Consider the following 12,081-nt stretch of genomic DNA (forward strand, 5'->3'; position numbering starts at 1 on the left):
CTCTCTTTATTTTAGCCAAACCCTTGTATTGTCAGGCAGCTTCAAGTAAGCTCCTGTATCTATTTCAAAGTAAAATGGACAGACAGACAAACAAACAAACAAAAACAATTCTTCTAAAGCCTCTCTACTCTAATCTTTTTCACAGTTCTTGATTGTATAATGAACACTGTTTCTTCCTCATCATTTTCTTCCCCAATGACATTCCATGTAACTTGACTATATAATCCAAAGGCTACCTTCACTTATGAATTAGTCAAATCTAATAGGTGGCAGAAAATGTAATGAAACACAGAGCTATTTTTAAAGAATAAAGTGTGGTGTATTTAGACTTTTGCCCTCAGTTCCTACCATAAGTTTTTCAATACATCATGGATTTTATGTCCTTCAAATTGTCTATGTAAAAACAAGGAGCACATACTCCAATGTTCTCAAATCCTTAAGAAAAAAAGATATGTGCATACTAATGCAAAATACTAGCATTTTGTTCATTCTCTGATTTTTGAGTCCATTATTTTACTATCTCTTTTTCTATTTTTGATACATTTAGGGATATACTCTTTTTCTTCTAATATATTCATGGTATTGATGCACAAGGCTTAGTGCTAAGAACTGAGCAAACAGTAGACACGTAGAGGAGTCTGAAAAATGGAGACTGGGTGATTCTAAGAAATGAAATAAATGTTCTGTGCCTGCAGAGACGTTAAAGAATATTTTCTGCTAATTTCAGGATTTGGAGTCCAAAAGGTTAGTTTTGGGGTCCCCTTGCCCTAAATTGGGTTTTGATGCCCTCTCCTCATTGACTGGCTCTGGCAAAGGATACAGAGAAGTAAGTAGTTTATGTGGCTTTTCTCTGAACAGCTCCTAGGAATTTGATAAGTGGATTCACCTTCTAATGATTTGTTGTTCTGCAATTTATAACCACACATTCACATATATAACACAGGTGTCGTATTTCTCTGCGGGTTCTCCAACATAAATACACTAAATGATGTCATGGTGGACACGGGAAATTCTTCAGAGAAAGCCAACGTGGCATACAGAATCCAGATGTTGGGAGCACATCTGGATAAGCAGACTACGCTGAAAGGCTGCTCTGTATCTACAATGTCAGAGTGTGGAAAAGCTGAAAAGCCTCATTGTTTGAAGAGGACTATCCACCAGTGAGTGGATGGATGACAGGACTAGGATGAAGAAGCCATCGCTATGCCCTAAAGATCTGGAAACTTCACCTGGTCCATGATTTCATGTCCACAGCTCAGCTTTCTATCTGGTTGTGGTAACTGTGCTATGACCCTTTCTGTCTGTGCGTCAAAGCAGCTGACATGATATAAAATGCATTAACACCACGATTCTAAACTATGGTATCTTTTACGTATTAATTATCCTCCAGAATGTAAGGATTGCCCAGGTTCACTGTAGAAACACTGGGAAATAAGAAAAGCATAAAGAAGAAAAACTGCATGATACCCTATTGCTCAGACATAAAACTTTTAAAATATTTGGTAATTTCCTTTTAGCTTTTTTTCCCTAGGGTATCCCCATCTGTATCTCCCTATCTGCGCACCCACATACAGAACCTCCCAAATACACACACACACACACACACACACACACACACTCACACACTCGGAGGAAGGCATTTTCCATAACTTACTACAAAATTATTTAGCCATTTTACTTCTTAGTTTTCTTACTTGCAAAATGTGGATAAAAATAATGCCTACTTCCCACAACTAGTATAACAATAAAATGAATGAATTAGTATATGTAAATGCTTAAAACCTTATCCGGCCATAAAGGATACTCAATAAATGTTGGTTACTATTATTTTATACTGTATATAAAGTAAATATATGTTACTGTTTTCCTTTTTTAACTTAGTATAATACAGTCTCCCCACCTTCACTGCTATAACCCTCATCTAAGCTAGCATCTTCCCTCTCTTGAATTACTGCAATGATCATTTACTTGATGTCCCCAGTGGGACCTACCATCTAGTATCCATAGAGTAAATAGGACCATTTGTCACAAATATAAATCAGACCATATTGCTCTCCTGCTTAAAACCTTCCAATGGTAATTTCCAGTTACACACAGAACAAAATATACATTTCTTACTCTATTTATCATTGAGGGATCGGATTCCAATTCATGTCTTAGAATCCTGGTTCCAATAGCCCAACCAAACAGGAATCTGGAGGTAGGTTTTTTGAATGAGAGTAATAGCCACATGGCCCCTTCAAGTTCCCAGGTACTTTTTATGCTCCAAAATTATTAGCCCAAAGCTCTCAGGTTCATGGTTACAAGGCTCTGCTCCATTTCTAGGATGCAATCCATGTTCCAGAGAGAAAGGAGTTAAAGGGCAAAAGTGAAAGTCCTTCTTCTACACACTGGTTTTACTGGACATCTTTATTGGCAAGGAAGTGCCCCAAACCTCCTAATCCCTACTTTAGGAGCAAGAGCAATATTTTTAACTACATGTATCAATGCTTGATACTAAACTGGTTGCCTCCATGGGAAAGAAGAGAGATGGGAAGTCAGGGTGAGCATCCAGTGGTTATCTGCCAGCCGCTGGTTGGCAACATCCTTCCTCTTGCCCACCTGTCCTACCTCTCCCCTTGACACCTATGCCCAGCCACACCAGCCTTAGTCCTTGGTATGCACCAAACAACTGTCAGCCTCAAAAAAGGTCATTAGTGGGGCACCTGGGTAGCTCAGTGGGTTAAAACCTCTGCCTTCAGCTCAGGTCATGATCCCAGAATCCTGGGATCAAGCCCCGCATCGGGCTCTCTGCTCTGCAGGGGGCCTGCTTCTCTTTCTGCCTCTCTGCCTACTTGTGATCTCTCTGTCAAATAAATAAATAAAATATTAAAAAAAAAAACTTTTAAAAAAAAGGTCATTAGTCTTTGCTTTCCTTTCTGCCTAAAACATTCTACCAGTGGCTGGCACGTGGCTGGCACGTGGCTGGCACATGGCTGGCTCCTTCTCTTCATCAGGTCTTAGTGGAAATGTAACCTCTCCAGGGAGTCTTACTTGATTCTCTGTGCAAGGTCACCCTCTTCATTGCCCCCCACCCAACTGGCTTTATAGCACTTATTGCTAGTTGAAATTACTCTGCTTATTAATTTATTTGCTCATTGTCTGTCTCTTTGACCAGGACATAAGATGCAAGAGGGCTGGGCTTCACTCCCAACTATACATCCAGTGCTCAGAACAGAGCCTGGAACATAGGAAGCATTAGATACAGTGAACAAATGCCGAATGCATTACAGTACTTTCTGTTTTCATTAAATGCTATTCAAGAGATTTAACATCTGTAAAATATTCCACTGAATAAATATAACACTATTAACTACTTTCCATGGCTTGCTATTGAGTAATAGTCCCCTCGACATCCACATCATAATCCCAGGAACTGGAGAATGTTACCTGATAGAGCGAAATCTGCTTTGCAGACATGAATAAATTAAGGAGATTTAATTTAAGAGATTAATCTTAAAAAAAGAGGATATTACCTTGGATTAGCTTCGCGGACCGGAAGTAATCACCAGTCCTCCGGAAAGGGATGCAGGGGGAGTCAGAGTTGGAGGAGAAGGCAACATGATGACAGAATCAGAGACTGAAACGATGAGCTTTGAACACGGACGGAGGGGGCCACAAGCCAAGGAAAATGGGGGGCCAATAGAGCTGAAAAAGACAAAGAAACAAGATGCCTTCAGAGACCCCACAACGAATGAACCTTCACACTATAGAAGCCCCTTTCAAGTAATTGACTTGAACAATGAGAACTTGAGTAAGGCAGAAGGGCCCACAGGGGCCCCCCGTCCCCTGGCTGAATCCAAGCAGACCCAGAGGCGACCCATCTCAAAATATCCATAAACCCTAGCTGACCAATGGGCCAATTACACCCGGACATAGATGCTAAAAAAGGACAACTGCATACATTGCCATACCTCCTCGCCTTCCCATACCTCCTTCTCTACAGCCTTGCCCAGACAGTCTCTCCTTGGCTATCCTGCTCGCTGCTCCCTTGCAAAGTATTCAATAAACTTCTATGTCCTTTGTTCTGCCTGGGGTGAATTCTTTCACCACCCACGAAGCTGGCCTCCACCCAATCAGGTCACCACCTCCCACCCCACCCCCACACACTTTGACTTTAGCCCAGCGAAACTGATGGCAGACTTGTGACCTCCAGAACTTCAAGAGTGAGCATGTGTTTTAAAGTCACTAAATCGAACGCAATCTGTTAGAACAACAATAGGAAGCAAATACAGACCTGTAGGGTTTTTCTTTCTTCCCCCCACCCCAAGTATTTATTACTGTCATGAAGTTGTAAGAACTTCATTTTACAGATATTTTTGTCTGCCTTTCCAAAGATTCCATTAGAACTGTTTCCTAGAGGCACCGCTCCAGTAAGCTGGCATCACCAGACAACCTCCCCGGCTGTGGCTGGGTACATAAATGCCTGATCAACCTGGCTGTTTAGAAGCCAGTTCTTCTGAACTATAGCCACGGGGCCCTACAGGGAATTAACCCACTTCGTGGAACAACCACACAAACCCAATGAGATGGCTTTCCAGGGGAAACAAGGCGTATAAAAAATAAGGCAAAAGAAGGGTGCCTTTCCCCTATTTTTCCTTCTTATCGTTAACATAATAACATAGAGGTGGGGAGCAGGAAGGGGTTAAAATATAAGACCAGAAAAAGCTCAAGTTCAGTTCCAAAGATCTACACACCTTTGATACCTGCCAGATGGGCCTTTGAAGTGGAAAGCAGGATCAGTTCCCTAAGGGAAGGCTGACACACAAGTCCTGACCTGTGAATTAATCAGAGAAGCCTCTGGATGCCAGCACAAAAGGGTGTGGGACAGGGTGCGGTCTGTTATCAGGCTGCTTCCTTGTGGGGTGTGTCCATGACGAAAGAGAGAAATACCTTACTTGGGGGCCAAGTGACAGGTGTGGGCTGCTGCAGGGTGAGTCTGTCAATGACCCTCCCTCTGCACTACAAAAGGAGCCTGTTGCAAATAATTCAGTATGGAAACTCATGGAGGATTAACTTCAGTGTTCTCCAAAATCTCCCTGCATCCCACCCCAGAACGTGTTTCAGACACCAGCAGCACTGCCATCGCAAGGGAGTTTGTTAAGAATGCAGATCTCGAGCAGCGGTCCAGACGTGGGCAATCGGGGACTGCATCTTAACTGTACTGCCGTGTGCTTCTTAGGCACATTAAAGTTTGAAAACATCAGTCCTAGAGTCTAAGCTGCACAGAGGCAGAGCCTCTGTGGGCTCTGTTCAGCACAATACTTCCAGTGCTACAAACACAGCCCAGCATTACTCAGAGGAGCTCCATAAATATTTGTTTTATCAATGATTAAATAAGTGAATGCACCAAGGCTTACATGCTGAAGACGAGTTTGGAAAGAGTTGGGACTGGTATATTGCAGTCTTTGCATTTTACACACACACATATGTGCATGCATGCACACACGTATTAAAGTCAAAGAATATTTTTTTGAACCCATACTTCAGGTGCATGAGCACAGCCTAAATAGAAGGAGCTATAAGAGAACTTCTTGGGGCGCCTGGGTGGCTCAGTGGGTTAAAGCCTCTGCCTTCGGCTCGGGTCATGATCCCAGGGTCCTGGGATCGAGCCCTGAATCCGGCTCCCTACTCAGCGGGGAGCCTGCTTCCTCCTCTCTCTCTGCCGCCTGCCTTCCTTGCCTACTTGTGATCTCTGTCTATCAAATAAATAAATAAAATCTTTAAAAAAAAAAAAAAAAGAAGAAGAACTTCTCTTCTGGCTGTTGGAAAAGCCAAAATCCAGGAAAGAGGTTAAGATAATGAGACAGGAACAGGCAGGAATAGGTAGAGAGAAAAAGATGGAGGGTTCCATGATCAGACTCACAGAAATCCCCCAAACGTGGAGGTGTAAGGAAACCAGAGAAAACAGAACAGTCCAGACCACCGTGGCCTAGGTGTCCGAGGGGGCAGTCTTATTTATGACAGTCTCTTGTGGTTGACAGAAAATAAAGAGATCTTACAAGAAGTAAGCCATTAAAGATGTTATTACTAGTCCTGCTTACATAAAGGTGCTGTCAGTGGATAAGTCAACAAGACTTACAACCCCTAGTTAACTTTCTATAAAAGACCAACCCTAAAAGCCCTCAGTGGGAACCCTGTTGGGACCCCTCTCACTCCTGAGAGTGTTTTCTGTATCCTCACTTAATAAACTTCTGTTGCTTTAGTCACTCTCTTTTGTCTGCCAGATTCATTCTTCAACTCCGTGAGACAGGAACCCAGCCCTCCTGCATCAATAAAAGGGCTGGAATGAGCCTGGAGAAGTTACTCTCACAGCTGAGAAAAGGATGTAGGTCTATGGTTCATCCTACTATCAAAAAAGTGATGCCCCATGTTGGGCAAAAATGGATCAAGACTCTGAAGGGAATGAGAACCCGGGATCCTGAACCAGAAGGGGTCTGGGGAGGCTGGCTTTATCTGCATATAAATGCAACACTGTGGACTTCTGAGAATCATTCCTTACAGATAGCACTCATATCACCCTGGCCCTGACAGCCTGAAGACTTGAAGCATCCCATGAGCCTCCCAGATTGCTGAGTGATCCCAGCACAAGATCACCTCCGTGATGACTGAGACTTAGTTTTCTTTCATCCTTGTAATAGAAAGACGGAGTCAGACTTCATTTCACATAAAGTAATAAAGAAGTCTGACATTTCCCTTGTTTAATATTTCCTTTTAATTTTTTATTATGAAAATTTTAAATGGACACAGACTGCAGAAAGGCAAAATATATAATGACCCCTCATTACCTACCATCTAGCTTCAAGAACTATCAATTTATTGCTAAACTGGTTTTATGTGGATCTCCCATCCTCCATCCTGGTTATTTTATTTCATTTTTATTAACAGCTATATGAAGGTATAATATTCATAGTGTTCACCCATAATAAAGGTACAAGTCAATAATTTTTAGTAAAAGCATACAGATGTTCAAATGTCACCACAATCTACTTTTAAAACATTTTTATCACCCTCATCACCCTGAGACTCTCTTCTCCTCCCAGACTTTTGTGCCTTTTTACAGTCAATTCCCAGACCAGCCCCAGCAAATGATCTCCTTTGGTCCCTAGAGATCACCTCTTCTGGATACTTCATATATATATGGAGAATTACATGATACGTGATCTTTTGTTTCTGGATTTCTTCAGTTAGCATAGTTCTTGAGGTTTCTCCATGTTGTAGCGTAACTAAGTAGTTCCTTTCTTTTTATTACTGGGGAGTATTCCAATGGGTGATGGTACCATGTTTTGTTTATGTGTTTACATGGTGATGGGCATTTGGATCTAGTCTGAGGTTTTGTGTTATAGCAACACTATGAATATCCATTTAAAAATGTTGTGTATTATATTTTCATTTTTCTTAGGTAGAAACTTCAGTGTGGAATTGCTGAGTCATACAGTAGCTTTCTAAGAACCTGAGAACCCGTCATCCGAAGTGGTTGCACCATTTTACCTCCCATCAGTACCGTGTGAGTTTCAGTTTCTCCACATCCTGCTCAACACTTACTTTTGTCTCTTTTTTATTATAGCCATTCTAGTGCATTGGAGAACTAACATTTTCCAACTCATGAACATGGAATGCTTCTTCATTCATTCAGCCCCTCTTTAACTCTTTCCACCAATGTTTTATAAATTTCAAGGTTCACGTCTCACTCTCCCTCTGTTAAATTTATTCCTCAGTACTTTATTCTTCTTGGTGCTATTGTGAATGCAATTGTTTTCTAAATCTCATGGTCAGATTGCTCATTGCTAGTACATAAAATTACAATTGGTTTTTGTAAATCGATCTTGTATCCTCTGACCTTGATGAACTCACTTATTTCCAGTATTTTTTTTTTTTTTTTTTCTGGAGATCTCCATAGAACTTTGCACATACAGGTGTGACTTTTTTTTTTTTTTTTTGCGTTGTGTGTTTATGCAATAAAATTCAAAGCAAACCGATTTTAAATTGAACAAATTAGAATGCTCCCAAAATCGTTCCAATTATATTATTGTGTGTTGCATATGCCTAAAGGGCAGAGTGAGGGAGGTGTCACTGGGCCATGCTGCGAATCACAGGTCATCTGCAGCCTCCCTTAGCATTTCCACAACCTTCTGAGATAGTCTTTCAGTTGGGGGTTTTGTCAAAATGCGCCTATCCCTATAGGATTGCGTCACAGGGGGAAATCACTGAGAACCGCTGCCTTCGGAAGACTGCTAGGCCTGAGACATGTCCTTAAAGGAGATTCTAGGGAGTTAGATGTGGTCCTGAAGAGCGAGAGCAGCTTGAGGGGAAAAAATAACAGAAGACAATGTATTTTGGCATTCCCTTGTGAAAAGTATAAAAATGTAAGAAGAGGCATTTTCCTTACTTCAGAGAGGGTCTAGATAAAACTGGCAAATTTGGCCTTTTGAATCCCGCACACAGTATACAATTCAAAGAACTGGATAAAGTTAATGAAAAAAGAGGTATGGCAGGGCGCCTGGGTGGCTCAGTGGGTTAAGCCACTGCCTTCGGCTCAGGTCATGATCTCAGGGTCCTGGGATTGAGTCCCGCATCGGGCTCTCTGCTCAGCAAGGGAGCCTGCTTCCTCCTCTCTCTCTCTGTCTGCCTCTCTGCCTACTTGTGATCTCTCTCTGTCAAATAAATAAATAAAATCTTAAAAAAAAAAAAAAGAGGTATGGCAATGCCTAACTTATTGCCATAAAAGTCCCCAAAACCCTAATACCGTACTATAATTGAATCGCAACCTATCATTAAGTTAGTGTGTATAAAGCACTTAGCTCAGATTTGCTAATAGTAAATGTTCCAAAGATGGCAGTAGTTCATATTATCACTTATATATTACTTTTGCAACTGAGAGGAGAGGTGATCTGCAATTGTCTATAACCAGTATTTGTAATGCTAAGGACAGTTCCCTGATCAATCTGATGGTCATTTCAAAGACAATCATTATGAGGCTCTGGAAGTAGAAAAGGCAGTTCAGGGTAGAGGTGGGCTTCAGAGGTAAAGGCTAAGAAAGATGAAAAACACCAAAACATGTACTAACCACCCACGGCAATTCAAACCACTCCCTGTTTTTCCATGTCCCCCTGCAGCATTACTCATGATAGCCAAGATAGGGAAGCAACTCAGTGTCCATCATTTATATGGAGATATGTGTACACACACACACACACACACGCACATGCAATGGAATATTATTCAGCCACCAGAAAGAAGGAGATCCTGCCATTTGTGACAACAGTGGTGGACGTTGAGGGCATTATGTGAGGTGAAGGAAGTCAACAGAAAGACAAACACTGAATGATATCACTTATGTATGGAATCTTTAAAAGCTAAACTCATAGGAACAGAGTACTGTGGTAGTCACCACGGGCTGGGAAGTAGGGGGAAATTGAGGGGATGTTGGTTTGTTGGTCAAAGGGTACAAACTTTCAGTGATAAGACAAATAAGTTTGGGGCATTTAATGCATAGCACGGTGACTATGGTTAATAATGCTGTGTGATATTCGTGAACATCACCATGAGAGTAGATATTAAGTGTTCTTACCCCACACACAAAAAATGGTAATTCTGTTACATGATGGAGGTAACACTCTGGTAGCAAACATTTTGCAATTTATAAGCATATGAAATCAATACATTGTATATCAAATTTATACAACGTTCCACATCAATTATAGCTCAATAAAGCTGGGAAAAAAGACCACAGCGTGCTTGTGGAGAGACTAGTGAATAAATGCGTGCATCTGTACATGTGATTGTTTATATTCAGAAAATCTATTTCAAGCTTATCCATAATCATATTTAATTGCATCTTTAATTTCTAAATTGCCAGATTAAGACACAAGCTCCCTTCTCATTGATACCGCAATCGCCTGACATGCAGGAGGCTGTTGTGTGGCCAGGAACTGCCGCCTGAAGGGACAGTTTCACAACAGAGTCGTCCCTCCCTCCTCTCTCTTCCCTCTCCCTTGCTGGTTCTCCTCATCTCTTCTCTAGCTAAGGGCAGAGACTTCAGATCCTGGAGGTTATGGAACTGCTGATTTGGGAAGAGAGGTTCTTTTGGCTCACCTAGTTCATTTGGCTACAACATACAACCCAGAGACCAAGTTCCACTTGGTTGGAAAGTTTTCAGACTCTACAAAGCACAGGATCCACATCTGGAGAAACCATTTCTGTCTTGCCCAGCGCCTGGGCTCCAAGTAACTGAAAGTCAAAGCCTGCCTGACAGGGGGTTCCAGAGCAGAGGTCCCCAGAAGTGGCATGAATGCAGTAAGGTGGCAAGAACGCTTGGGTGACCAGCCCTCACCCCCCGCCACAGGAGAAACAGGCATTGTCCTGGGTTTCCTGGTAAAGGGGCAGTTCCTGCCATCCTCGCCTCTGTGCCCCTAAGCTGACAGACAATCCTACAGCCAGTAGGACAAGAAGCCCAGGCTGCTGAAGGAAGCAGGGAGCCAGCACATTGATTTCATCTGCATGATGTCTGACAGCAAAGGCTGCAACCTCGGGAGACATAGCACTGAATGGAATGAATATTCTAGATTCAACTTTGCCATATGGCAAGTGAAGCCATTTCCCTTTCTTCTCTGTTTCTGCTTCTGTGTACTGGAAACCTAGTAAGTCCTGCTTGCAAGGCTGCATCAAGGATAAAAAAAAGGAGCATACTCTAGAATGCTTCTGTGAGGTCCAAAGTGCCACAGGAATAGGAACCAAAAAATGAGCTGTGTTCATGGTGCCATGTCTGAACTTGGCCCAGACATTAATATTTAAGTGGCTAGACACAGGGCCAGTTTTCTCACTGACATTCTTCTAAGAAAGGTAATTTTATTTCTAAGATTATACATATTATCTTAATAGAATTCTATAATGTTATTTTCATTTGATTGAAATGAGCATAGTCATAAACATTTTTTTTTTTTTTTGGGTCCCTGAATGGGTCCCTGTACAAAACGATATTGTTTATCATGGCTCTAATTGGTTCCCTTGTTTCAGCCTGACAGTCTCTCGGATTCATCTTTCATACCACTGCCAGCCTGCTATGGTTCAAAGACAAATCTGAGGTTGACTCCTCTTTTCCCTAAAGACCTATAGCCCATCAGTCAAGTCTTACGGATTCTGCTTCCTTAATATCTCTCAAATCCATTCATTTCTCTCTGTCCCACCTGACGTGCCTCCATTTTAAGTCACTATCATTTCTCACTGGAAACTAATGAAATCGCAGCCCACACAGTCGCTCTAAGAGCCCCTTGTGTTGCTCTTTTATCTCCATTCCTTTCCCCATGCTGCAGCCAGAATAATCTTCCCAAAGTGCGAATTTGCTCCTGGACCCACCCGCTGGAACCTGTGAATGTCAACATCATCAGGATAAAACCCCCAGCTGCCAGACCAGGTGGCCCCGGCTCTTTCGGGTCCAGTGTTCGGGTTCAAGCCTTCACTTAGCTCCTCTGGCTGAGTTTGTACAACACTCTACGCGTTCCACTCCGGCCACTCTCAATGATGCCAGGCATCCAGGCCACATTCTCAACCCAGGAGGACGCTTTCTCTAACAGCTCCCATCCACTCTGCCTTCACATGTCTAATTCCTTACCTCATTACCATCACCTCCTTTGGGAATCCTTCTGCGGACCCCTAAGACTGGGCTAGGTGCTCTCACTCTGCATCTTCATAGAACTTACCATCTCCTTGTACTTACTCAGTTCTACTGTTACTTATCTATTTGCTACTACATCTCATTCACTAGACTATCAACTCCCAGAGAGCATGAATGGATCCTCGTTCCCAGTATATCCCAAGAGTGGATGTTGTATTCTCACAGATTTCCTCCCATCTCCTAGCTCCTGGAGATACGGATAACTGCAGGATCAAAGCCATGTCCTTTGCTGGGCATTGTCCCAGGCTGCAAAAACCTGCCTTCCCTGCAGTTCTTGCCCCCTTCAGGGACACTGGGCCACCAATGACCAGGTGACATTGGCATACAATGGCCTGACCTCCTTTCCTCTTCAGGACAACTCTATAGGG

At 42.4% G+C, this 12,081-nt stretch overlaps 1 long non-coding RNA gene across 10 annotated transcripts in view; it reads right to left on the minus strand.

Moving 5' to 3' along the window:
• Positions 1-12,081, minus strand: part of LOC309860174 — a 274,988-nt gene that overhangs the window by 243,396 nt on the left and 19,511 nt on the right. For all 10 annotated transcript variants that reach the window (XR_014309208.1, XR_014309209.1, XR_014309210.1 and 7 more), the window contains one exon: positions 3,516-3,687. This is a non-coding gene — a long non-coding RNA (uncharacterized lncRNA). The remainder of the gene's footprint in view (positions 1-3,515; positions 3,688-12,081) is intronic.

The sequence above is a fragment of the Mustela nivalis genome (genome assembly GCF_964662115.1).
Source record: "Mustela nivalis genome assembly, chromosome: 2".
Classification (NCBI taxonomy): domain Eukaryota; kingdom Metazoa; phylum Chordata; class Mammalia; order Carnivora; family Mustelidae; genus Mustela; species Mustela nivalis.